The following is a 26728-nucleotide window of genomic DNA, read 5'->3' as shown; positions in this document are numbered from 1 at the left end:
CTATTACATACCTCCAAATATATCAACACTAAAGCAAATTGGCCTATGTTCCAAAATAAGCTAAATGATGAAATTACGAGTTTCGCCCCAAATTCATGCATTTCAAATGCAACAGCTGACACACACGCTGAAGTTTTGGCATCTTTACTAATAAATACAGCTAATCATGCTATCCCCAGGACAACACCCAGGAAAACCTTCCCTAAACACATTTCCACAGCACAGTGGACAAATGAGTGCCAAAATAAATTAAGAACAAAAAATGTAGCTATGAGAACATTCTTAAAAAAACCATCACCAACTACTTATTTAAGAAAAATTACAACCAGAATCTTATCTAAAGAGGACCATAATAAATGCTAAATATAACTACTGGAATATTTTTGCAAATAATCTCTCGAGAGAAACACATGAGCTAATTATACATGAAGTCATAAGCCACATCTGTGGGAAAAAGACTTCCCCCAACCCACTGCTGTATGAGCTTATTCATAATAATACAAATTATGATAATGATAATGAAAAAGCTAAGCTATTTGCCACTCTTTTTGTTAATAAGCTAACATCCAATAATTGTAGCAAAATGTCCCCAATTCCTTTGAACCCAAGATACCAACCCCGCCCAGGATCCGAGTATATAACCAGCCCATTTTCAATCCAGGAAATGAATAATGCAATACATCATATTAGGACCAAGACTAGCGGCAGCTATGACAATATACACCCTACATGGATAAAGAATTTCACCCCTTCATACAAACAGCAACTTCTAAATTGTTATAATCATGCTTGGGCTTCATCTATGTTCCCCAATATATGGATATTTTCGTCCCTCCTACCAATCCTAAAGAAAAATAAACCCAAAAATACCGACTCCTCTGGTTTGTTGGAAAAAATAATATGATCCCTCACACTCAAACTGGTTTCAGGAAACACCATTCCTCAACAGATACTTTTATATTGTTAACAAATGCAATAAATGAATCATTCTAAAAAAATAATGTCCTAGTTGCAGCTTTCTAATAACTAGATTTTGAAGCGGCATATGACAATGTGAACCACCAAATCCTTTTAAATAAACTTGCAAACCTTGGACTACCCCCCCCCCCAAGTTAATATCTTTTATAAAATCTTTCATAGAATTGCAAAGTTTCATTGTTTGTGTAGGTTCAGCCTCTTCACCCTAAAAGACAATAACCAAAGGACTTCCTCAGGGACCAGTCCTCAGCTGCCTCCTCTTTGCCCTATATCTCTGAGGCAAGAGTCACCCCCGAATAAATGTACAGTATTCTAAGGATTTTGAACTCCCGTCATCTAGCAGTAACTTTCGGAATGCAGAATCAAACTGCGAAAGTCACTTTTCTAATTGAAAGACCCTCTCGACGGTCAGATCCACCCATCACACCTACCAAGTCCAAAATAGTCCAATTTCACCATAAGCGAAATCATGTTAATGCAAGTCTAACTCTAAATGGAACAACTGTTCCAGAAGATAATCATATTAATTACCTAGGTCTCATACTTAACCCAAAACTTTATTTTCATCTCCCCATTTCAAACACAATAAAAAAATGTCATAGAAAAACTAGTACGCTAAAAAGACTTCTTTCAACACCCTGGTCATGTAAGAAGAACACATCGATTCAGTATTTTAAGTGCTATACATGGCCCCAGATTGACTATGTGCTCATTTTCTATGGTGCATTGACAAAGACCCAGATGCAAAAAATTGAAAAAATACAAAACGATATAATACGTCTCATATTTGGTCTTAGGAAACCCACAAGCACCAAGTTTCTGCTTATGGAGAGTGGATTAACAACAATAAGGGAGAGATGCAGCTTTCTCTTGCTAAAACCTCTTACAAAAATTGAATCAAATAGCTCACACACCCTACATAATTGGTTAAGAAATCCAGCCATGTATAGAGGCATTGCAGATGAGTATGCCAATATTCAGAAGAAGTTCCCTGTACCCACAGTCTATTGCACCTACTTTCCCCCAATCCCCAGCATGGAATTGGTCAATCCCCATAATAAATACTGATTTCTCAAAGTGGACTAAAGATTTAACCCCCGTTGCTTTTGTCCAGAAAAATTTGCTGAACTTAATACAATTACTTATAAAAACCATTTCTAAATATTTGTTGATGGGTCCAAAATGAATAAGAAGGTAGCAAGTGGTGCCTTCCTTTCTCACCTGAAAATTGCAATGGGTGAGAGATTGTATAATAATGTATCTACAATGTTGGCAGAGTTAAATGCCACAATCATGGCATTAGAACACCTTGTGAAAAATAAACCTTTGATTGCTAATTCAAATAATATTATAGTTTATTCTGACTCTTTATCAAGCCTTGAGGTGCTGTCTTCAGCTCCTCAGTGTAAGTTGGATATTGATACTTATCATTGTCTTAATTTTATTGATAATCTTGCTTCAAGTGGCATAACAACTTATCTTCAGTATATTCCTAGCCACTCTGGTATAAGTGGTAATGATCATGTTGATGAAATAGCAAAAAATGCTATAAATATTGACCAGCCAAGTGGGAGACCAATCCCCATTAGAGATATTTACTGATGGAGACTATGTTTAATTGTTTATGTTTAATGGAGACTATGTTTAATGATATTATGTTTAATAAGAATAATCCTATTCTTTCCCCCTTTCCCAAGAAGTATTTTTCTAAAATTTATCATAGAATTCGTTCTGGAAGAAATGGACTAAATTTTCTTGCATCCTGTTATCAGTTTCCTAATTCAAGTGGTTCTGTTCCCCTGTCCCCTCTTTGCAGGTATTGTAATATGTATAATGAAACAATTGACCACTGTCTATTTGAATGTAATATGCTGACGTCTGCACAGCATACCTTGCTTTGTAAACTGTCAAAGTGCTTCAAACACCACAAAATCTCACTATCAGCCAAGAGCCTAGCCAACTATACCTGCACACAGACCATAGAAATCAACATCTGTCATCTTATATTTGAACTCCTTGAGACAAAAGATCTACTGAAAAATATCAGAGAATATCTAATAAATAAGAGACAACCAAGCCAGTAGCTCTGTAGCCCACAGAGTGAAGCAAAAGGAAAAGGGCTAAATAATATCTACTGAAAAGCCCGCCTGCTGTGAAATAGAAGAAGAAGAAGAAGAAGGAGGCCAATATTTACTGCAGTATTCCTACATAGAGAGATGATCAAACAGAAGTTCCTGTAGAGCAGTTTTATAGCTTCATGAGGAAAATCTATTTCTCTCAAGGTGTGACATACAATTTGTATACAAAAGTGAAAGCTTGCTTAAAGTTCACTAGAGCAGCAAGAAGTACCTCAAAACTAATTATTACTTCTTTATTAACCATAATAAAGACAGACACTACAGAGTACAAAGAAAAGGAAGTATAATAAACATAAATGTATTCAATAAACAATAGCAAACAAATTCAACACACAAGTAAAAAAGGATCTAACCATAATCATGATGTAAAACCTGACACATGACTCATCATCTTTTATACTGCATCATTTCACAAAATATCCCATGAGTTTTTGAAGAAGTATTTAAAAGATCAGCTCAGAAAGTGCATTGAGTCATAGCTTACTACAACTCAATGCACTTCTACCTGGCATTGCAAAGTAAGTTTTCTTGATACCAAACATATAATATTGAAATGTAAAATACCTAACAAAGCCTTATTTCAGTTAACTTGCAGAAGACATCTGATCCAACTGATCATAATATAAGCACTGGAGAATTTTTAAATTATATTTGCACTCATCATTTAATAGAAAGAATTATTATCATTTCTCTCCAACCATTGCTAGCGTTTCAAATCTGTTGTCCAGGTTTTACATCATTACCTTAAATCACACTCGCCAGCAGTAGGATGACCCTGTATTTGCTGGTCATTGAAGATTGTGTGCTGACTGATCAGGTGAGTCCCAAAATAACTGCCAGGACTTGTTGCACAATTCCTTGTCAACTGATCATTTGAATGACTCAATACTGGCAGAAGAGACTGTTTCCTGGTCTAACAAGTTCCATAGATTCACCACCCAATTAGAAAAGAATTTGCTACGTAACCTTGAGTTGGCATGCTTCTTGAAAAGTTTTTGATCATGTCCTCTTGTCCTTGAAGAGAGATCTGGTTGAAAGACATTCGGGATAAGTTCTTTATGGTTGAGCAGCTTGAATGCCATAATCATATCCCCTCTCTTTTGGTAATAAGTCAGTGAGGGTAAATTTAGTTTTTCAAGCCAGGATGGGTAGGGAATGCTATAGAAACCTTGGATGCTTTTAGTTGTATGCCTCTGAACTGCTTCTAGAGTCTCTTGGTCAGATATATTAATTGGTTTGGCATTGCAAACGTCAAACTCTAGCTTAGGTTAAATTAAACCTTTATAGAGCTTTGAAATAACTGATGGTGAACAACTACTGAAAGTTCTCTTAAATATACCAAGAGTCTGACTGGCCTTTGCTGCCACAGTCTGGGCATACAAACTGAACATTAGCTATTCATCAACTAATAGATCCAGATCATATTCAGCATGACTACTGACAACAAGTTGCCTTGTTTTGTCCATTGACTCAATTGAGTACCAGTTCTTAAATTTTTATTACCAAAGTAGATAGCCTTGCATATCTGGACATCGAACTTCAGCTTCCAAGTCTCTGCCCAGCAAGTAAATGAGTCCAAGTCTGCTTGAATGGATTCTATTTTTCCTGAACTTTCAACTGAACCAATTATCTTTGAATCATCTACATAAAGGCTTATTTTATTTCTGATATTACAAGGTGCATCATTAATGAAAATATCAAATAAAGTTGGGCCAAAGACTGTGCCTTTAGGTACTCCACTTCTCACTTCCACAAGGTCAGAGGGATAATGATTGTCCATTATCCCCAAACACTTTAACTGCTTGTTTTCTATAACTAAGGAAAAGCATCACCCAGTCAATAGTTTCTGTATTAATACCAATAGCTTCAAGCTTGATATGCAGTTGCCTGTGGCACACCTTATCAAATGCTTTAGCAAAGTCCAGTAAAATCATGTCAACTGGGAAACCCTTGTCTATAAGTTTGGTGACATATTCATATGCATCAATAGGGTTGGTCTCAACCAATCTAGCAGAACAGAGACCATGCTAGCATGGGGACAACAGCTTATTTTGAGTCAGATGTTGAATGACTGAGAATTGACTATGCTTTCAAGTATTTTTCCCATAGCAGAGGTGATACTGATTGGTCTGTAGTTAATTGCTTCATCTTTGTTACCACCTTTATGCACATCATGATACATGCCACATTATGATTATGGTTAGATTTTTTTTTTACTTATGTGTTGAATATGCTTGCTATTGTTTATTGAATACATTGAAGTTTATTATATTTTCTTTTCTTTATACTTTGTAGTGTCTGTCTTCATTTTGGGTAATAAAGAAATAATGATGACAATGAATACTTTGCTCTATTATTTCTTGAGATATCTTTACTCAACTTGTTACTCTATTTATCTTACACCATTACTTCTAAAATATTGTTTTACTTAATATTTCTGCCAGTTTATTATGCCTTGCCACAAGCAACATTACTTGGCACTTTACTGTTCTTTATAAGGATTAATACAGTGGTTTAAGTCTACCCTATACATGGAAACATGATGATATGTCTATCCTAGGAGTTTGCAACATAAATATGAAAATCTACACATTTCATATTTTTGTAGACATTATAAGGGAAGCTTCTTAGGTAAATATCTAGATTAATAGACTATTCAGATAGCTAAGAAACAAACTCATCTCTAGAAGCAGAATTTAATCCTGAATCCAAATAAAACATTTGTTTCAGTTTTAAGCCCTTTCAATAAATTTGATTTTAAGCCCTTTAGAGACCCTCAAACATTATACATTTTTCTCTTATTTTTATATACAGCTTATACCCGTGTTAGCATCAATATTGCTACAACTGATTTACCCATAAATTGAATCAGTAGTGGCAATATCAAAAATCAATAAATGCCTGGGAAATACATAATATGGGCTATATATTTGGATAAGATTAGAAAGGATAGCCTAGGGTAAAACACCTCTTTCTGGAAAAGACCATTTTTCTTTAGCATTCCGGAAAAATAGCAATGGCTTTTTCACCACCCTTATTTTACTATAGCATGATGCAATGTGAGGGCAGTAACAAGAACTCCACCTTCTTGGACAAATATTCACTGATAATTTGTCAGCATCAACTAAAAATGTGGTTTCTGTTTTGACAATCAATTTAAAAGAACAAATATACTTAATATTTGTGATTTAAAGAATAAATATCAAGCAATAAAAGTTACATTTTTAGAATCAGAAGAAAGTCAGCCTTCTGTTAATATGTGAATAAAACTGAAACAATAAAAGGATATATACATCAAAATAAAATAATTTGTATTTCCAAAAAGAGGGGTAAATTTTCTGTTATTCATATTATTGACTTACAAATAAAGTAAACATACCACTTGATTTCTTTTTTTATGCTCTTTCAAAATATAATAATTATTTTTGTGGAAATGGATTTACCCCCCCCCCCCAACCCTATATATACCAATTCAAGGTATATATTTGCACATTAGGGGGGTGAGGGGAAAGGTTAAACTTACCTCTCATTTACACCATAAATAAAATTTACACCCAACCCCCCTAATGTACAAATATATATTGATGACCTTTAAAAATATGTGAGTTATAGAAGTGAAACCTTGCAAAATAGATCTTCTGCTTAAATTTGCAAAGATACAACAAAAGTTATTGAGTCAGTATGTCACAACTTTACTCATATCCCAATTTATATGAGTATTTAAAGAATTATGCAAATACATTTCCTAAATTTTTGTAAATAAACTAATAATTTCATAGTGCTTCGTCTTAAACAATTCTGCTCATAACTATACTGATACATTGCATAGATTTCAGAGCTGAAGCTCAGAGATATACAATTGACCCAATTCCTCTTTGATAACTGAAAATGTAAGTGTTAAAATGTTAGTTTTGCTCAAAATTTCAATGGTGTATAGACCTAGTCATGTTAGGCAAAATTTCAGGACCCTGCTAGAGGGAGAAGGATGTGGAGGTAGGTACTTCAAAATACCTTCGCCGGGACATACAATTTAGCCTGATGAGTGACCACATCACCTGAAAGCTTTCTATTTGGTTCGTAACCTAACCCCATTCCAAGATAGCCAAAAGTAGCTAAAGTAGAATTTTACCGATCTATTTTGCAAGGTTTCACTTCTATAACTCACAGTGATTTTTAAAGGTCATCAAAGGTCAGGACCCTCTAGAGGGAGAAGGAGTGGAGGTGGGTACTATCTAAAATATCTGTCCCGGGACATACTTTAGCCTGTAGAACCATCCCTGAAAGTTTACCAATTTTCTTAACCTAACCCCTTTCCAAGATAGTCAAAAGTAGCTAAAGTAGAATTTTACCGATGAAAATACTAAGGTAACTTTCCAAATCTAAAGGGAAATTAGGCTACCCTCCTCTTCTAATTTGCACCCCTGATTAACTAGGACTTTTGGTAGGCTATTACCTTTAAAGGCTACATAAACCAAAGTCAATTGAAGGCACTATTTCATTAGTGAGAGGCTCTAAAATAAAAAGATATAAGAGCTCCCAAAAACAAAATATGCCAAATTTTTCTAATTTCTTTTTTTATTAGCCTAGATTAACTTTTTTCAAACAATAAACTTACAAAATTCGCTAAAAGTTAATTTTTTGGAGGTGATGAATCGAATACAGTAATAAAAGAAATTAATGAAAAATGTATATTAATGTATAACTTTAAAAAATTAGTATGTTGTAAAAATAACAAGCAACCTGGATCTTAGAGCTGGTCTTTTGAAGTCGTGGTTGGAAGAATTTCTATGTCAGATATTTTCGTATTATAAGCTGTTTAAATGTATAGAGCCTCGTTGAATTTGACAGGTGATATCTCAGAAGCCTCGTTTTATTTGTCATTATAGGAAAAAGGGGGAAAGCGAATCCAGCAAGTTTTTTTTTTCTTTTGTTTTTTCTGCTATATTTCTTTCTTTGACAAGAAATGTAAGGTTTTTAATATTTAGTTGGATAGTCATTTTAAAAATAATATTTTGTGTATATTATTTTACTAATGAAAGAACAAGAAAAATGTTTTTTTTGCAAAAAGCACAAAAAAACCTTTTGAGTTTTGTTTAATTAAGTAGTAAATTAAAACCAAGCTATAAATTAAAAGATGACAGATAAATACTTTGCAAGTAGATAAAGTACAGAGCGTTCGACTCTCCCCCAAAGTAAAAAGCCCCTACCCCCAGAATGTGAGTTTCGCGCTGAGCTGCAAAAATCCCACCGCTTAAAAATTTTAATGACACAAATCGCGAATTTTGTATCCAATGAAAACTGGTTTCTTATGAATCTCGTTAAAAATATTCCCGTTCCAAATAGAAATAAATTTATCCCGTAATTTGGGAATTATTCACAAACTCATACATATGTTTCCAGCAAGTATACTTAGGCTTCTCTATTTTTCGTTAATCCATCCTTATATTTTGTATTGTTCTTCTGTATGTTTGAGTACATTTTCTTCAATTGTTAATCCTGTGAGAATTATTTAAAACAAGTCTATTAGTGTGTTATCAGGTAAATCAGAAAGAGAATCGGAAAGAGAATACTGTTGGCCAGGTCCACATTTTCTTTTATTATGAAGGGTGTAAAAACTATAGTTTGGAAAATGAAATGAATTGGAATAGTTTGGAAAATGAAATGAGGATGACGGGAAATTTTAGTGATTTTAAAAGGAAATTGAAAGAAACATTATTAAGTAAGTATGAATTTTAGTTTTGTTTGTTTTGAAGGAGATTTGATTCGATTTAAATTAACTCGTAATTTTGTGTTGGTTTGTGAGTGTGACACCGCAGTAGGGACATGGTATGTAGTCGCTGCCCTCGAAGTATTATCATTATTTTATATTTTGTTCTTTTTTCGTTTTTTTCGTCTTTTTTTCTGTCTTTCTTTCTTATTATAGTGAATTTAAATATTTATATATATATATATATATGTGTGTGTGTGTGTTTTTACCTGATTCAACCCACATCAGCCGTTTGGTTTAGGGTGAATCATATCTTGTATGTAAATCCCTGTTAAAGTTAAGTAAATATATCAATAACAACATCACATAGTAGTACAGATGGTAGCAGCAATAGCGATGTGAACATAGCGCATCTACATCTCCCCTCAACATACCGTGAAAGTTTAAACTTAATATCCTGAGCACTTCCTGGAACAATGCTAAGTTCTTTTAATAGCCTGGATACAAATAGCTTGTTTTGATCAGATTTACCTTTCTCTCAATATTTTCTGAAATTATCACCTTAATACCCTTAGCTTTAGTTGTAGGCTTGTAGTAGTAATAGTAATTGCAAAAGTAGTTGCAGTTGTAGTAGCAGCAGTAAAAGCAGTAGCAGTAGCATACAAACATCACCTTTTGGTTAGTCAAACATCCTCCAGAACTTGCCCTGCAAGTTTCAACTTAATACTCCAATCCATTCCTATGATATTGCTGATAAGCCCTTTTGGAAACCTGTATATACGGGGTTTCGTTACTTCATTCAAATTTCTCCTCAAGATGCAACATTCCCTACAATTTTCACCTTCATACCCTTATTGTTAGTAGTAACAGTCGTAGTAGGAGTTGTAGTAGCATTAACAGTAATAATAATAGTAGTACCAGTATGCACATATTCTATTTTGTTCAGTTGAATATCCCCTCCTCATGCCCAGCAAGTTTCAACTTAATGTTCTAGGCCGTTCCTAAGATATCACTGAAACACGTTTTTGACATCCTGTTTTCACATAGTGTGTTCCATAGTTCAATTTCCTCCTCAACATCCCATGAAATTGTCACCTGAATACCATTAACCTTAGTAAAAGTAATACAGTCAGCAATCGCAGTGCTACCAGAAATAGTAGAAGTAAAAATAAATAAATAATACATTGTGCCCACTTCGCTCCTTATTTAGGCTGCACTATCGTGCTGCTTATAATATAATATTAATGACATATATCCAGGGGTGCAGCTAGGGTGTTGAGTTTGGAGGGGGATATAAACAGTCTGCAGACAAAATCGTCCAGTGGTCAAACAAATGCAGACACATAGGCTAAATTAAACTAAAAACCTTCGCTGAAACAAAAGCTAAATTCCAAGGTGTTGAAACACCTTTGAAAATTAAGGGAGCTGGGCCCTCAAGTTTGATATATGGGAAGTGGCTTAATTTGGTAGGCCTTTGTGAAAAGTGCTTAACCATAAATGAAAGGAAACACAAATAAGTACTGGTGCATTATAACGACACTTCTAAAGAAGTCAACTTTGGCTAATGCTAATGAAATAAAATAAATAGGATGCATATATAATAGTTTAGAAAAAAATGTGGGCTATATATTTGCACATTAGGGGGTGGGGTGGGTGGTAAAGTATAGCATATATTAAATACGTAACCAAACCTAGGTACCTTTTCCCCCTCTAAACCCCCCAAAAAAAAACTGTTTAAATATCGTAAACGCAATGAAAACTACGCTTTGCATACCATTTTTCAATAGCGGTCTCTTGAAATGAACCCTTCTGGCGGGTTTTGTCTCTCATTAGTACATAGAAGTGTCGTTATTATGCATCAGTACCCACAAATATCTATATACCTTAAAAAATATGGGTTGTCAACAGTAAATTCATTTCTGATTTTAATAGTTACAGCGTTTTTCTGAAAGTCTGGATTATGTCTGCTTTGTCAATGTTAAAATCTCTAATCTGCTTTCATTATCTACACGTATTTTATTTTTATCTTCTTATTTCTAGCTGCATCGGTAATTCAGGAGGTATTAGGGTCGTTCTTTTGCTCTAAGATCTTAAATCTAAGATCTCACATCTTTCTGCACAGATTTCCGTTATTTTGCTCATCTTTGTTCTAAGATCTTACAGTCCACTGATGTTAGCAAAAAGTGTGAAGGACGCCATTTTTCTGCCGCATAGAACAATGATGAGAGAACTTTGATGATATACTCATCATGGTTCCTAGACCGCTGATCAGAATGATGAAAGATGTTTGCAAAAGAACGCCATAAGATGTAAGATCTTAGTGCTAAGATTTCACTTTTAAGCATTCTTTGTCAAAAGATGTAAGATCTTAGCACAAAGATGAGTAAAAGAACAGGCCTATTAGTTAGCTTTCTTTAAACGTTGATTTAAAGCCCCTCCCTTCAGATGAAGTAATTTTATTTGATTGTTTTAATCCGAATTTTTCAATCTTATTTGAATGTTAAAATAATTAAAGTTCTATTTAACAAAAATTCGTTGTCACTCTTTCTTATTGATAGAAATAGTTGGGAAATAAAAGGCCCTTAGTTACAGTGTGTGAAACCCGAAGCGTATTCTACTTCTGTAAAATTGTGTTGGGTAACTTAATGCCTTTTGAATTATCGCAGATAAAATAGGCCGTTCTTCAGGCTGACTTTATTAATTTAAGTTTTTAATGACGTATTAAAGCTGAGTTTCTTTTTTTATTTCGCAACTAAATTGAATAAATATAAAAAAATTTTAAAGTCTTTTTTTCAAAAACACAATGTAATCTAAATCGTGCATCAACGTTTGCAATCCTATAATGCAAAATATAACTTTTAACACAAGTCTTTCACCATCTTTATCAGGTAAGGTCATTTTAAAAGATTAAAGGCATAAATTCAAGAAGATCCGTGACCGGAAGCTTCTTTACCATCTCTATATCCTTAGTTCTTTCGTATTTCCTTTTGTGGAAAACTACAACGATTTTGTGGATTGTTGGAAATTTTTACCAGCCTCTTCTGAAAAACACAAATCCGAATCCACTACTGAATTCCCTGTGTCCGATGATCTCCAAATGAATATTCTTTTACTCTTTCGTAGTAATAATAGAAGTTCAACAGCAGCAAGCTCATTTAAACTCACTTTCTGTAAGACAAAGTTAAGGTAGTCATAATTTTTCTAAATAATGCCTGTGAACGATTGCCCTCGCATTGTTTCGTGTCTTTTTACAGTGGGCTGCTCGAATTGCCATCTAATTAGTGTACACAAATTTGATAAATTAGATGTCGGGCCTAAGACTCAACAAATCATGTCACATCTGTGATGAAAAAAAGTTGTTGTGGTAAAACTGTACTATTATGGAACGTTTGATTTCCACAGATTACAAGGACGAAAATAAGCATAAAAGTGATAAGTTACCCTAGTGACCATTTTTTCAAACCCTATGGCAAAGTTTTGAAAAGTCTTGGAAGTGAAAAATATTTGTGTGAAGTCCTTGGCTTTATTATGCAGCACAACTTGACAACATCACAAGAAAGAGAAACGCACTGATTTACTGAAACATCAAGTTCAAAACACAAACAACAAAACAGAGGTTTCCGGAAAGTCATATTTTGGTTCAATTTGTAGGCTTCCTTCGATCGCCTTTATGTCCTTAATGTTTTTTGTTTTTGTTTTCTTTGTACCGAAGATTAAGCCTGAGCTTATATTGCGAAGTAAGGGTACTCCTTTAGTATACCTACTCTTTTATATACTGCTAGTTTGGTTATTGCTAATGAAATAAAATAGGATGACTGTATAATAGTTTAGAAACAAATTTGGGCTATATATTTTCACATTAGAGGTGGGGGCAAAGCATAGTATATATTAAATACGTAACCTTACCTAACCTAGGTACCTCCCCCCCCAAAAAAAAAACCCAAAACAACACTTTAAATATTGTATACGCAATTAAAACCACGCTATACATTGTATTTCTATGCAGCGGTGTCTTGTATCATTCCGTAAAAACGGGTTTTTCAACGCGTCTCCGGTTTGAGATATATAAAAGAGTAGGTATACTAAAGGAGTACCGAATAAAGCTTAAATTTATGGGGAGGAATTAACTGCTGGTTGCACCAGATATTGCAGCCTTAAGGATTAACTATCCGGATGTTCTTTAGACAAAGAACTTCGGTTGCTGACAAGGAACGACGAAGCCCAATTCCAGTCGGCAAAATAGTATAGATAAAACAAACGCATTGTGCTTAATGGAATGAGTGGGGGGGTATCATTGGATTTCCATGAGCTATAATCGCCTTACGGTCACTGCAAAAATATTAAAAACTTTGAAATCAGGCAAGTAATTCAAGCTTATTTCGATGATGGTAGTTCGATTTCTGAGTCAGAGGAGACGAGCACCAAAATTGTGCAATATATATATATATATATATATATATATATATATATATATATATATATATATATATATATATATATATATATATATATATTAGTTCCATGCCTTTTGCTTTTTTTTCTCATGTTTTTACTCCACTAATTATCTTCTTGATGCATATAGGTGATAAATGCTATTGTCATTGCAATATTTTTAGGGAAAAAAAGGATGCTCGCGTTTCAAAAAAAATACTATTTAATTAAACAGTCTTAACTCAAGCAATTTAAAAATTTTCAGCTGCATCCTTGAAAAAAATCTTAGTTTTCGATATAATTAGGGAAAATAGAGGTGAGGTGTTTTTGGAATTGCTCATTCACCCGTAATCATTACTATTTTCCTTAGAATTTCTAACATGTTTCCATATAATTTGTCCATTTTTGGCGCTGTTTTTTGAAGTTTAATTCCATCTTTCCATTGACCCCCCCTCCCCATAAAACAAGTCCTGCGTATGTGCCTAGGTACAATTATTCATTTTTGAGGTTTTGCTAACGGGATACTAGATATATAGGAGACCCGTGTCTACTAAAATATCCCTAAATACTAGACTGACAATAAATATGAAATTCAAACATTTATTATAATTAGAAACTTCAATTTTTATGCTTAATATTTTCGTAGGTCGCAACACTAGCGACGTCAGACAGTGCATTTGTGCCTCTAGAGCTCAAGTCTCTGATTGTGTTAAGAAATAATCATTTGGCCCGATAGCCCCAATAATTGACATTACCCAAGATTTTGGCTGCGGGTAGTCAGAAGTGGGGTGTGCAGACGCTCGATAAAATAGTCTAGTCAACTCTCCAGTGCCTAATTTAATTGAAGATACTAAAAATATTCTATTAGTCCAAAATATGTTCCACATGAGGGGGCGTCAAGTTTCAGAAATCACGTACACCAGGTAGTGGGTTTCAGAGTGGCAAAAGTTTGCCAAGCGTGTACTGTGGCAAGCATTACGGAGACTGTACAAATAGTGGGGGAACTGTGTGGCACAGGGGGTGCTCCAAGATGTACACCCGGTGGCGGAAATCGAACGACCCCTCACTTCCACTTCCGTTTTTCATATTACAGAAAAAACTCCTTTGTCCAAGCAGCTGCCCTAGTGTCTTGCTTTGTCTAATATAAATTTTTAATGCAACGTTAAGTAACAATTCTATTCATTATAGTGACTGTTATAGTGACAACCTCAAGTGACAAGAGTTCATTATAGTATTTACTTTATGGACACTAGAGCTTAAACTTTATTTAGAAACTAGCCGGCCATGTTTAATTGCTCAAAAAGAAACGCAATTCAAGATAGTAAGAAGATTTTATTAATACAAAATGTTTTCCTAGTCACAAATCTTTTTTTCAGATCACAAAAAAACTCCTTTGTCCATGCAGCTTGTTTTCATGCAGAAATAGTGTTTTATCTTATTTTTTTCTGACGCAATTCCTTAAGTGACCTTCGGTCATGATTCTGAAGAAAACGTAGCCTACTGTTAAATATTAAACATATCGTTTTAAGCTATGCTTAAAACTAATGCTTATGCGCCCAAGTCAAAATTAATTTTTTGGTAACAGTTGAATTTAGGTTCTATTCTGAACTAAACGGTACAATAAAAAAAAAATTCTCACTTAATCATATTCAGAAAATTTAAATTTATCGGGTTTTGATAGTCGCTTCCAATTTAACTGTATCCCAGCCCCCTCCTAATTCTTGGATATAGCAATAGGCTATATCCAAAGTTTACAGAATATTTTTTTTCATATCGGTATTATAGACATTGTACATAGTTGATAAGAAATAAGGGTACTTATGTACTACCTGGAACACACACGCTATATTATATAGGGAAGATGCAGGTTTCTTTCGAAACGGGTTTCCTTCAACAGAGAATTCGATTGCAAAGCCTGGTTTGTTATTGGGTTTACAATATTTAAACTATTGTTTTTTAGGGTTTAGGGGGAAAAGGTACCTAGGTTAGGTATTTAATATATGCTATGCTTTACCCCCCCCCCGTAATGTGCAAATATATAGCAGAAATTTGTTTATAAACTATTATATTTTTATCCTATTTTGTTTTATTTCATTAGTATTAACCAAACTTCACTTCTCACGTGTGTTGCAGATAGTTCATAAGTACCGAAATAAGTACAAAAATGAATGCCACTCAACAAAATTAACCCATTTTTTGTACAGTATAAATTTTTATATAGTAAAGTATAATATCAATCAATCAATCAATATCTATATTGCCCAAAAAACACATAATATGAAGTAGATGAAGACAAAAAAAGAGAAAAAAAGAAGGAGAACACACTCACAAAGAAAACTATACTACCGAGAATAGATTCAAATATTTCTACTAACACATAGCAGGATGGAGACTTTTTGTCCTATCAAGCCTAGAAAAATAGCGACCGTGACGCTGCTCAGCCACGGTTAGTGGCTTAGCTAACCTCTAGGCTGACACTAGTCTTTTGTTTCTAGCCCATAGAGGTATACACAAGAGAAATTTCGCGAAACGAAAATATACGGACCTAATGGTCTTTTTATCAGTTGCCGTAAGCATATTCCAAAACGGAGTCAATGCGAGGACATGAGGAATAGCAAAAGCGTTGTAGACACGGGCGAGAATACGCATGCCGTAGCAAGCTTTACAGCAAACTAGCGCACTAAACGCTTTTCTAAGTTTCTCACTGAGATGAGAGATAAGGAGAGTCCTTGTGGGTTTTACACTATCCCCTATCGGAAGACCGAGATACTTAATACAAGCAGATAACTGAACATTCTAACAGATTTGCCGAAAGTAAGGATCTCGATCTTCGAAACATTAAAATCGAGACCAGTTTTGGCATATTCCCTACTAAGCACAGAAAAATTCTCCTCATCAGACGATACAGTTCTACTTAAATTCAGAATGTCGTCAGCGTAATTGTGTATGGAAAGGTCCAAACCTCTAAAAACAAAACTAATTCTAGCCTTTTTCTGGGGTGCAACCACACTATTATTATACAGTTGTGGCGAAGTTATACCACCCTGGCGGAATCCTTTCCAAACTCGAATCACGGCTTTACACATCACATAACCATGACGAGTAGGTACTTTCATGACAACACATAATCTCGCATACAGATTTTTATATACCCGCACAACTGAACGATTGAGACTTCGCTGCTGCGCACTATACAGCAAATGAGAATGCACACTAGAATCGAAAGCACGAGAGACATCACGAGACGAAAGGACGAAAAACTCGCCACTATTCTCGATATCCATCAGAACGTTGGCAAGTATATAAGGCACGTGTTCCCAACTATAGCCTTCCTTAAATCTAAATTTGTTGTCCGGAGTTGAACAAGCCTTATATATGTCCTTAATCACCAGTAACTCCAGTAATTTACACAGAACAGAAGAAACTGTTTTAGGCCTATAGGAACAACATTGCCGGCTATCTTTATCTTTTTTTCGGAACAGGAGTCAATGTACCCACACAAAGAATCGGGGACAATACCAGAATTAAAAATGATTTGGTAAAATAAATGTAGATGCTGCAGCAGCTTATCACTTGCATTTAATAAATGAAAACCACATAATTGATCATCACCACGCGAGAACTTTTTTCGAATGTGAATGATAGCACTATAAATATTAGAGGCCGTGAATACAAAACCAATATCTTATTCAGTATCAACTAGACTATCCACTAGTAGGGATTCAGAGCGGGTTTAAGACTGGATCAGTCGAAACAATTTTCGCTGGAGAAATAGTTGATCCAGTCACTCTCTCTTGGAAGCTCTGAAGCGACACCTTTTGACTTATTTACCCCAATGAATCTCCAAATTTCATTTGGGTTAGTTGCAAGACGCTCTCTCCTGCAGTCAATAATATCCGCTTTGTGATTGGCAAGACACATACCACCCTGGCGGAATCCTTTCCAAACTCGAATCACGGCTTTACACATCACATAACCATGACGAGTAGATACTTTCATGGCAACACATAATCTTGCATACAGATTTTTATATACCCGCACAACTGAACGATTGAGACTTCGCTGCTGCTCACTATACAGCAAATGAAAATGCACACTAGAATCGAAAGCACGAGATACATCATGACCCGCAAGGACGAAAAACTTGCCACTATTCTCTATATCCATCAGAACGTCGGCAAGTATATAAGGCACGTGTTCCCGACTATAGCCTTCCTTAAATCCAAATTGGTTGTCCGGAGTTGAACACGCCTAATATATGTCCTTAATCACCAGTAACTCCAGTAATTTACACAGAACAGAAGAAACTGTTTTAGGCCTATAGGAACAACATTGCCGGCTATCTTTATCTTTTTTTCGGAACAGGACTCAATGTACCAACACAAAAAATGGAGGACAATACCAGAATTAAAAATGATTTGGTAAAACAAATGTAGATGCTGCAGCAGCTTATCACTTGCATGTAATAAATGAAAACCACATAATTCATCATAACCATGCGAGAACTTTTTTCGAAGGTGAATGATAGCACTATAAATATTAGAGGCCGTGAATACAAAACCAATATCTTATTCAGTATCAACTAGACTATCCACTAGTAGGGATTCAGAGCGGGTTTAAGACTGGATCAGTCGGAAAAATTTTCGCTGGAGAAATAGTTGATCCAGTCACTCTCTCTTGGAAGCTCTGAAGTGACACCTTTTGACTTATTTGCCCCAATGAATCTCCAAATTTCATTTGGGTTAGTTGCAAGACGCTCTCTCCTGCAGTCAATAACATCCGCTTTGTGATTGGCAAGACACTTAGCAAAACGACGTTTGGTATATAACCGTGTCATTAAAGGCACCAGATTTTGGCCGGACGCAATCATTCCATATTTGGTGCCAAAACTTTGAAGACTTGCAACTTTGCTGTAAAACCGGATTTTTTGACCAGCCAGGTATTTGTGAACTCGAACGAACTTTACGAACAGGAGTGGCACAACGCTCAGCACAACGAATTGCATGTGTGATTTCACTACAGTAAATGTTGATTAGAATTTATTTCTCCGACTCGATGAGGTCTGAGGATTGTTGCAGCAGATGGAAAGGGATCTTAATTTTGTCGAATGTGGCATCAAGCTCTGCTTTATATACAACAGCATTTATTTTCTTCCAGTCACATTTGAATTCCTACTGCCGTTTCTTTTCATCTTTTTTAAAGAGAATAATATCAATGACAAAAGAGTTGGAGATTGGTAAATGATCCGATATCGATATGCTAAAGTCAACATGGCTTGAGCCATTCGCAGTCACGCCGTTCGAGCAGAGCATGAAACTAAGCGAATTTGTCGCTCCGAAATTATGGATATACGTATACGAATGGTCATTAGGGACAACATACATATTGGACAGAGCAGACAGAAGTATTTGAGATCTTGAGTGATCTGGCACGGAGAGGTCGCAGTTCACCTCCCCAGCGAGGATAACACGATGAGATGAATAAGTAGACTGCTGCAAAGATTTAGCAAGCTTTATTGTTGCACGGGAGAACTTTTCTTCGGAAGCCAAGTTCTTGTAATCAGACGGTAAGTAGCAGCAATATACTATCAGATTTTGCAACTTTTATGCCAACTTCTCTGCCAAACTTTTATGTCGAGAACACTCGTTCTTGACAAATACTAATGCCGAAAGGTGAGAAATGATTAGTATCACCGGTCCGCCGGAAGGTCTTCCTCTGTCCGAATTCTTAGCTGGCACCCCGTAAAGGCGAGTTTCGTCATTCACTTTTAACAGGGAAAGCGAGTCGGGCTGAAAGGAAATGTTGTTTTATATATCATATATAGTATATATTTTATACAATATTATTTTTTACAATATATATTTATTATATTTATTATACTATCATATTATTTAATAAATATTTTATATAACTTTGTGTAATATATATTTTATATAGTATAATTAATGTTTTATATAACGTTACATGCATGTATTAGAAGTGGGGGGCTGGGATGCGGTTATACCGGAAGTGACTCAGAAAATCCATTAAACAGAAAATTTCAGAATGGAATGAAATTCGAATTTTCTTAGTATACTGTTAAATGTTTAGTTTTTAACGGGATATACATTCAAATATAACCAATATTTCAAAAAGAAAACGTGGGCTGTTAAATGTAGGATATATTAACCTCAATTTTAGAAACTGCATGGGCCACAGAAAATTGCACTTAACTAGTTTAATTTTGACGTCTGTATTTCATTATGTAGTTCAAGGTTTGTAATTAGCAAGCTAAATAAGGTGCAAATTGGGATGAGAGGGCAATCAGCCCTCGAGGTCTCTAAAGTCCTTTTTTATGTTTTCATTGAACAAATCAGACAGTGACGAATTCCCCTCCCCCCTCTTCCAGGGGCGTAGCTCCAGTATTTTATTGAGGGGGCAAAAAAGTTTCACATCCAGAGAGTCAAGGGACATGGGCTATATAAAAGCTTTTTTCCAATTTTTTGGGGGGGCAAATGCCCCCCCCCCTTGCCAACCCCAAACGACGCCACTGCCCTCTTCCATATTAAAATAATAAATTTTGTGTATCTTCATCAAAAGAGATTGAAAAATCCTCCCCCTTCTTTACCTTTTAGTGAATGGACACACCTGAAGCTAAGATTTATAATTAGCAAGTCAAAGGGGGAGAACTTGGCTCAAGGTGTGAGGGAGAAAGAGGGGTTTTTAAGGGAGGTATAAGTTCAGATAGCTTAATTAGGGACTTCCAAACATGTAGATTGAAAATTTTACTATTTAAAAGATAAAATAAAGAATATTCATTTCATTTATGGACTTCGGAGTTTGAAATTAATTTGAAATTAATTTTAGGGGTCTAGGCAGGGCCGTATCCAGGATTTTTTTCCGGAGGGGGGAGGGTTACAAAAGGATTTTTCTGGGGGTGGGGGGAGGAGGAGTTACAAAAAGACTTTTAAAAACATATCAAAAATTTGTTTGATTCATTTTTGTTAAGTTTTTACGAGTCGGACAAACATTTTGCAGGGGTGAGTCAAATCCCCTAACCCCCCTGGATACGGCCTTGCGTCTAGGCATTTTTAATTTATAAAAGAAACATATAGACTGGGCTCAGGCACATACAAAGGGACTTTTTTTCGGGGCCCAACAACAACAAAAATCATAAAGTCCCTGGTTATGCTTTCAATTATAGCTACTCTCATGAATATGTTTTTCATATGTTAATTTAATACCAAATGGACTTATACTTTAGATGGTTTAAGAAAGCTTGTTGTTAAATCGCCATCATAAGTCCGTGCTAATATTAACCCCTTGAAGCGCACTTTCATCTCTAACAATAAAGAACAATAGCTAAGACCGAACCAACACATTTTAAGTTCGGGTATTCACCCACCATATGACGCAAATAGAAGCTCCAAAACAAGAGACATTATTTATTTATGCTTTGTCATCATCAACACCTTTTGCGGTATAAGTTACCAAAATTTTAGTGGTAGTAATAGCTATGCCTAAGGAGGAGCCATTTCATACTTTTCAACTCTGTCATGGGTCGGAGTGCGACCATTCAACCGGGTCGCCGTAGCTGGTGGGCTATTCACGCTTCTGCGACCTATTCTTCCATTGCGAGCTTTGGATAAATGTCAGAATTAAGAAGGAACTTGTTTTCAATCTCAGGTTAGATTTTCTCTCTAGTGTTCACTCTGACTTTTTTTCGGTATCCATGGTCGTAATATCCAGATAAAATATGTTATCAACGTTACTCAGGTCCTTCATCAAATGGTCCTCAGCAGGGACGTCGTTTGGGGAGGGCAGGGGGGCAGTTGCACCCTCAATAATACGGAGAAATAAAAATAATTATATATCCCATGCACCTTGACTATCCGGTTATGGACCCCTCTTGCCCCCTCCCCAATAAAATGCTGGAGATTCGCCCTTGGTTCTCAGGTCACTTTCTTCCGCAGAAAGGTAGAAAAGTAAGAATGTATAAAAGAACCTTGGGTTCAAAGAGGTCGCAGCCCTGGGTGAGGGGGTTTTTTGCGGGGTTGATCGTAAAAACAGATGAAGTGCTGGTGAAAAATTAAGGTTTTTTTTATTATTTTGCTAGCTAAAAAATAAATATACCAGTCATTGCACGTTTTAACGCTGATTCCAAATATACCAATCGCTATCCTCGCAAATACACCCCAGGCTTTTTCAGGGTACCTAGGGCTATTTCAATGAAAATACAATAAAAATGCATTTTTTAAAGTCTAGAAGTAAAAAAAAATCTGCACTCCCAACTGGCGCCCCTGTAAGCTGTATACGCAACTATAGGCTGTACACACAACTTTAGGCTGTATACACAACTGTAGGCTAAATACAAAGCTGATTTAGCTTTTTTCAGATTGCCTTTAATCGGCATTAGGAATAAATTGTTAATGAGGAATAAGCACAAAAAATAATGTGAATCATCAAAATCATCCAATTCTTGCACATAGCCTAGTGCTAGCCTATATTTTGTTTCATCAGAGGGTAGCTATTTGCGAGGGTAGCTATTAGTATATTTGAAATTGGCGTTGAAGAGGGCATCGCGTGGCATTTTTAAATTTTAGCTAGGGAAGTAATCGAAAAAAATGAATGATTACCGATGCACATTTTTGGCTCAGCTTTTCTTAAGGCCCTTTGGACTTATCTTGGAGGGATTGTCCCTGTTTTAGGACATGATCAAGACCTTTTCAAAGCATAGGTCTTAAGTCAACACAGTTTTAGGTAGGCCGGTATCACAGTTTATAGAATTAGATAATTCTTTAAACTGTGGCCGGTATAGTCAAAGTCGACATTAATTTATTGTCAAAAGCATCGAGCCATTGCTTTGAACTAGGAACACAACTTATTAGGCACAGCAGCCGAATTTGGTGGAAATAAACAAAATTGGTTCTAGATGGTGAAATACCACTATATACAAATATTCAGAAAAGGCACACCATAAACTTATATTTAAAAACTACAGGGCTCAAGAGACATAGCGATTTCTTCCAGCGTTTTAAAAGCTTATACAAAGGCGGGCAACAAATTTCCTTTTTTACAGAATGGGTAGCGTTCTTTCGGCAAATATTTCGAATTTGAAAAAGATTGACGTTACAATAAGAAAACTTGTTCGGTGAAACAATAAAGTGATATATTATTGGAGATTTTGGTGAACTAACCTCTATATTAAGTACCTAAAAAAAATCCAGTAATGACTATATTCAGATTAGTGTGTCCAAATTCAAAACTAAATAGGTCTGGGTAAATAATGCTTGAGCTCTAGTCCATGGGCGCCCATAAGCTGAATTCTGGGGGGGGGCAAACCTCGTCTAATTGGCACTTTTAATGCTATATAATAGGAATCTCGGAACAAATATAAAAAAATAAGGCAGCATCATTCAGCCAGGGGGTGGGCCCCCTGCCCCCCCCCCCCTATGGGCACCCATGCTCTAGTCTTTGCTCCTTGTTCAAACGCTGATAAAAATACGGCCTTTTTAGCTTGAAGAAGACTACAATTACCCAACCTTTAATGTGTATGTTCTTTTTTTTGTGGGAAGCCTACAATTGTAACTTGCGCATTTTTTTGTATTGTAGTTGTAGCCTTTACAATTGTAAACAGTTGCATATATTATGGTATGTGTGTGTAACTTAACCCTCCTTTTGACTCAAGCCTTGTTCATCTCAATTCTCATTTAACTCCATCCCCATTCAGTTGAACTCCAAGCAACTCACCCCCTTTAACTCAACACCTATTCAATTCCAATCAACCTATCTTAACTCGTTGCATGGATTGAGTGGGGTTAAGGGTTGAGTTGCATGGGGGTTTAGTTAAATGAAGGGTAGATTGAACGATGGTTTAGTTGAAGATAATTGAGGTTAATGGGGGTTTATTTAGGTGGGAACTACGTATTACAGTTGTAAACTTTTCAAAACGAAATCAAATTTTGAAGATTCACTTTGATAAAGATGAGATGGAAACTCAGCTCACAGGGAGCTTAAATTTTAAGAGACCAATCTTGGGGCGTAAAATATTGGAGCTCAAATTGGATATATACCCTTAATACTAAAAAAAGTAAGCCACAGGGGTAGTAAAAAGAATTGATACAAAATTCTTTCGTGATCAAATTTCGCCGTTAACCTGGAATTCAACTAAATCTTTCGAATGGAATAAATTGCAAAAACTAGCCAGGATTTTACTTCTATTCTTTTTCTCTCCCTTCTTCTGGGATTCCAAGTGTGCAAGTCAAGTTCTAAAATTTTAAAAGTTGGAATTGGGACTTATAATGTACCGTCTATACATCCTACTTTTGGAAGTGTACGAAGGAGCGCTGAAATTCTGAGTTTAGAGCGGATAAATTTACGACCTAACGCCTCAATTCAGCTTAAGGAAAGGTTTGAATTTATTTGTTACCTTTATAACTTTCTTCCCCTTGCAGTTAATCCCATATCGTTATGCTAAAAAAAAAAAAATCATTTAATTAAAGGCTAAACGAAGAAACTTTTTGTTTTATTATAGTAAGATGGTATTTGATGCTGCGTTTTGAAGATTTCAGTTAATCTTTTGGCAATTCAAACTATAACGAAATTGCTAAGCTTTTGGGCCAAATTTTTTGGGCATCGCCGCGGCACTTCAAAAGTGACCTCATTTACCAATAGATAATGAAAGTAACTGCGCAGCAAAAAAGCGTGTTATTTTAAACAATAAACAGCTGTAAGTTATAAAATATAATATGAAAATTATAATAAATTATAAAGTGTATTATGATATACATATAATATAATAGGGAAACATGGACATGCTTTCACTCTCCAATAAATAACTCCAAAACTATAAGTATACGTAAATTCTGAGTAAACTGCACCATAATACAGGTTTACGAGCCGCTCATGCAGGGGCGGATCCAGGATTTTTTTAGGGTGGGGGCGCAAAATAGTTTGATCCGATAAACTTGCGTTAAGAGAAGTTTAATTAACGTAATATTGCGTTAAGTAAGTAAATTACACTACTTTAGACTACGTTAGGGGGCGCCCCCTCGCCCCCCTGGATCCGCCACTGCGCTCATGACGACAAAGACATTGTTCTAATTCTAGTGGCAACTTTCAAGGAATTGTTGACCAAACACTGAATATGTTTCAGAAAACATAACTTACAGTTTCCCACTAAATAGGGACCCAGAACTCGTTCAAGAACTAGAATTTCACCAGATTTTTTTCAAGCAAAGTTTTGAATAAAATACAATCAGAAATTTTCCACTGCTGTCAGTTTTTGCATCATATAACTGTGCTATTTATTCCACTTTTTTGTAAATTCTTTCTTAATAAATGGGGAATCGTAACATTTTTGCCAAGTTGTCAGAGCCAAAATTTCTTCAGCAAAATTTGCTACCAAAATCCCTATATTTTCACAACTATATTGTTACATTAGTGCTCCGAATTGCTACGTCATAAGTGCTGTCAGTTGGTGTGTTATGTTTTTTTCTTCTTCATATGACGAGTTTTGAGGAAAATTTGTAATGGCGTTCACCCCTCTGTCGGTACTAAGATCGGTATGTGATTATGGGATGACTTCGATATGTGATCACCGAAAAACTAACTTACTGTTTTTGCCAAATTGTATTGTATATAGCATACCTTGAGTATAACAAAGGTTTTGATCATGTTTTGTCAACGAGCCAAATTACAAATTGCTCTCCTAGTACAAAATTATCCTAAAACATAAATTGAAGGCACTTCAGGGCTTGTCAGAGTTAGATACTATTTGTTGCCGCCTTTATGCATATTTCTCTAAATTTTTCGGCAGCCCAAAAATAACGAAGTTATTCAGCTTTTAGGCTATTTTCTTCTCATGGACTGTGCTATTCTGAAAGTGATCAAGTTTACGTTTATGAAAGATAGAATCAAAGAGGCAAAAATGTGCATTTTGTTGAACAATGGCTTATCCAGAATCTTTGTTGGGGGGGGGCTATTTTTGAGGAGTGAGGGTACATGAAACTTTAAAAACACATCACAATTTTGTATATGCATTTTGTTGTATTTTTAAAAGTCGAACAAAAATTCTTTTCTTTTTGTGGGGAGGGGGTCAAACTTAGTACCCTCTCCCTCTGGATACAGCCTTGTTCTCAAACTATTAGCTATTCCAGGGGTAAAATGTAATATAAACTTAATAAATATATCTTAATCATCGTCCTAAGTTCTTTTTTTGGTACTTATCTCTTATAGCCAACACAATCAAGAAGTGAATTAGGTTAATCCTAAAGAAATATGCCTAAGTATGATTAAAATAAAATACTTTAGTAACAAAACTATGGAAACTACAACAGAGAATTAGGGAAAACAGGCTACCTGAACACATTATATTTAATGGTTTCTAACCTAACCAAAATACCAGCTAAAATATTTAATTAAAATATACCTATATTGTATTGTGCATACACTCTCTCATGCTAAGCTGATTATCACCAAGTATACCTTTTGAAATACCCCGGGTCTGTCAGACCAAGAAATTGAGTGTGGTGGCTATAATAGATAACAAGGCCGTATCCAGGCGGGGGGGGGGGGTTACCCGGCTTGAATCCCCCCCCCCCGAAATTTTTGACCGACTCGAAAATAAGTCGAAAATTAGTAAAACCTTGGTAAAAATCAGTAAAATTAGTCGAAAACTGAGTCAAAAATTAGTAAACCCCCCCCCCCAAAAAAAGTCAAAAATTTGTAAAACACCCCCTGAACAAAAATCCTGGATACGGCCCTGATAGATAAGTACCCTTTCCCTGGATCTAAATTGTGTTTCAGCAATCGCATAACCGTCAAAGAAATAGCTATTCTCCTTTTACAGCAGCTTTTTCATCAGACAAAAATGACATCAGAATAATGGGGAAACTGATTCCCTTCCATCAATTTAATAAGGTCTCTCCTTTTGTTCTTTCAAAAATGTGAGGTTTTCAGGGCAACACGTCACTGTGTTGCCATGTTAAGCCGCGAAATAAATAGGCCAAGAAGGACTAATGTAGTTTGACAACATTTTTACTCCTTAAAAAGATAATATTAAAATACGTTGGTTTCCAACGATAGTTAGACCTTCAAAGAGAAGCTGCATTTTTTAAGCATTTTGGTTATAGTTTTTAGCTCATTGTTTCCTGATTTTCTCCCATGTTTCCTTTTTTTAAATTGGGTGTCTGCACAGATCAGATTCTGCATAACTGCTTTCTGTGGTCTTTTTAATTAAAAAAAGAAAAAAAAATGAAATTTTCTACTTTTCCATTTTTTTAATATAAGTGGTTGTGCACATGGCCGTACCTCAGAATGGGGGTTTGAAATCCCCTCCCAAAATATTTGTACGACTCTTAAAAACGTAACAAAATGCATATAAAGTAATTTTTGATGCATTTGCTTGTTACCCCCCCCCCCTCCCTGAAAAAATTCGGCTACGGCCTTAGTTTTACAAGAGTCCGCTTAACCTGTGCAAGCAATCAGATTTAAT

General features: G+C 35.5%; 1 protein-coding gene and 1 long non-coding RNA gene across 2 annotated transcripts in view; one reads left to right on the top strand and one right to left on the bottom strand.

Moving 5' to 3' along the window:
- Positions 1–7774, bottom strand: part of LOC148948342 (interleukin enhancer-binding factor 2 homolog) — a 67743-nt gene extending 59969 nt beyond the window's left edge. The window contains exon 1 of the mRNA XM_089094299.1: positions 7732–7774. The gene's annotated coding sequence lies outside the window, so the exon portion shown is untranslated. The remainder of the gene's footprint in view (positions 1–7731) is intronic.
- Positions 7775–20730: 12956 nt separating this feature from the next.
- LOC148948341 (uncharacterized) overlaps positions 20731–26728 on the top strand; it is a 28546-nt gene continuing 22548 nt past the window's right edge. Inside the window, exon 1 of the long non-coding RNA XR_016142186.1 lies at positions 20731–20919. This is a non-coding gene — a long non-coding RNA (uncharacterized LOC148948341). The remainder of the gene's footprint in view (positions 20920–26728) is intronic.

The sequence above is a fragment of the Artemia sp. Qi Xiang Cuo genome, chromosome 9, assembly GCF_049724085.1.
Source record: "Artemia sp. Qi Xiang Cuo chromosome 9, ASM4972408v1, whole genome shotgun sequence".
In the NCBI taxonomy this organism is placed as follows: domain Eukaryota; kingdom Metazoa; phylum Arthropoda; class Branchiopoda; order Anostraca; family Artemiidae; genus Artemia; species Artemia sp. Qi Xiang Cuo.
This window is presented reverse-complemented; position numbering and strand designations above follow the sequence as displayed.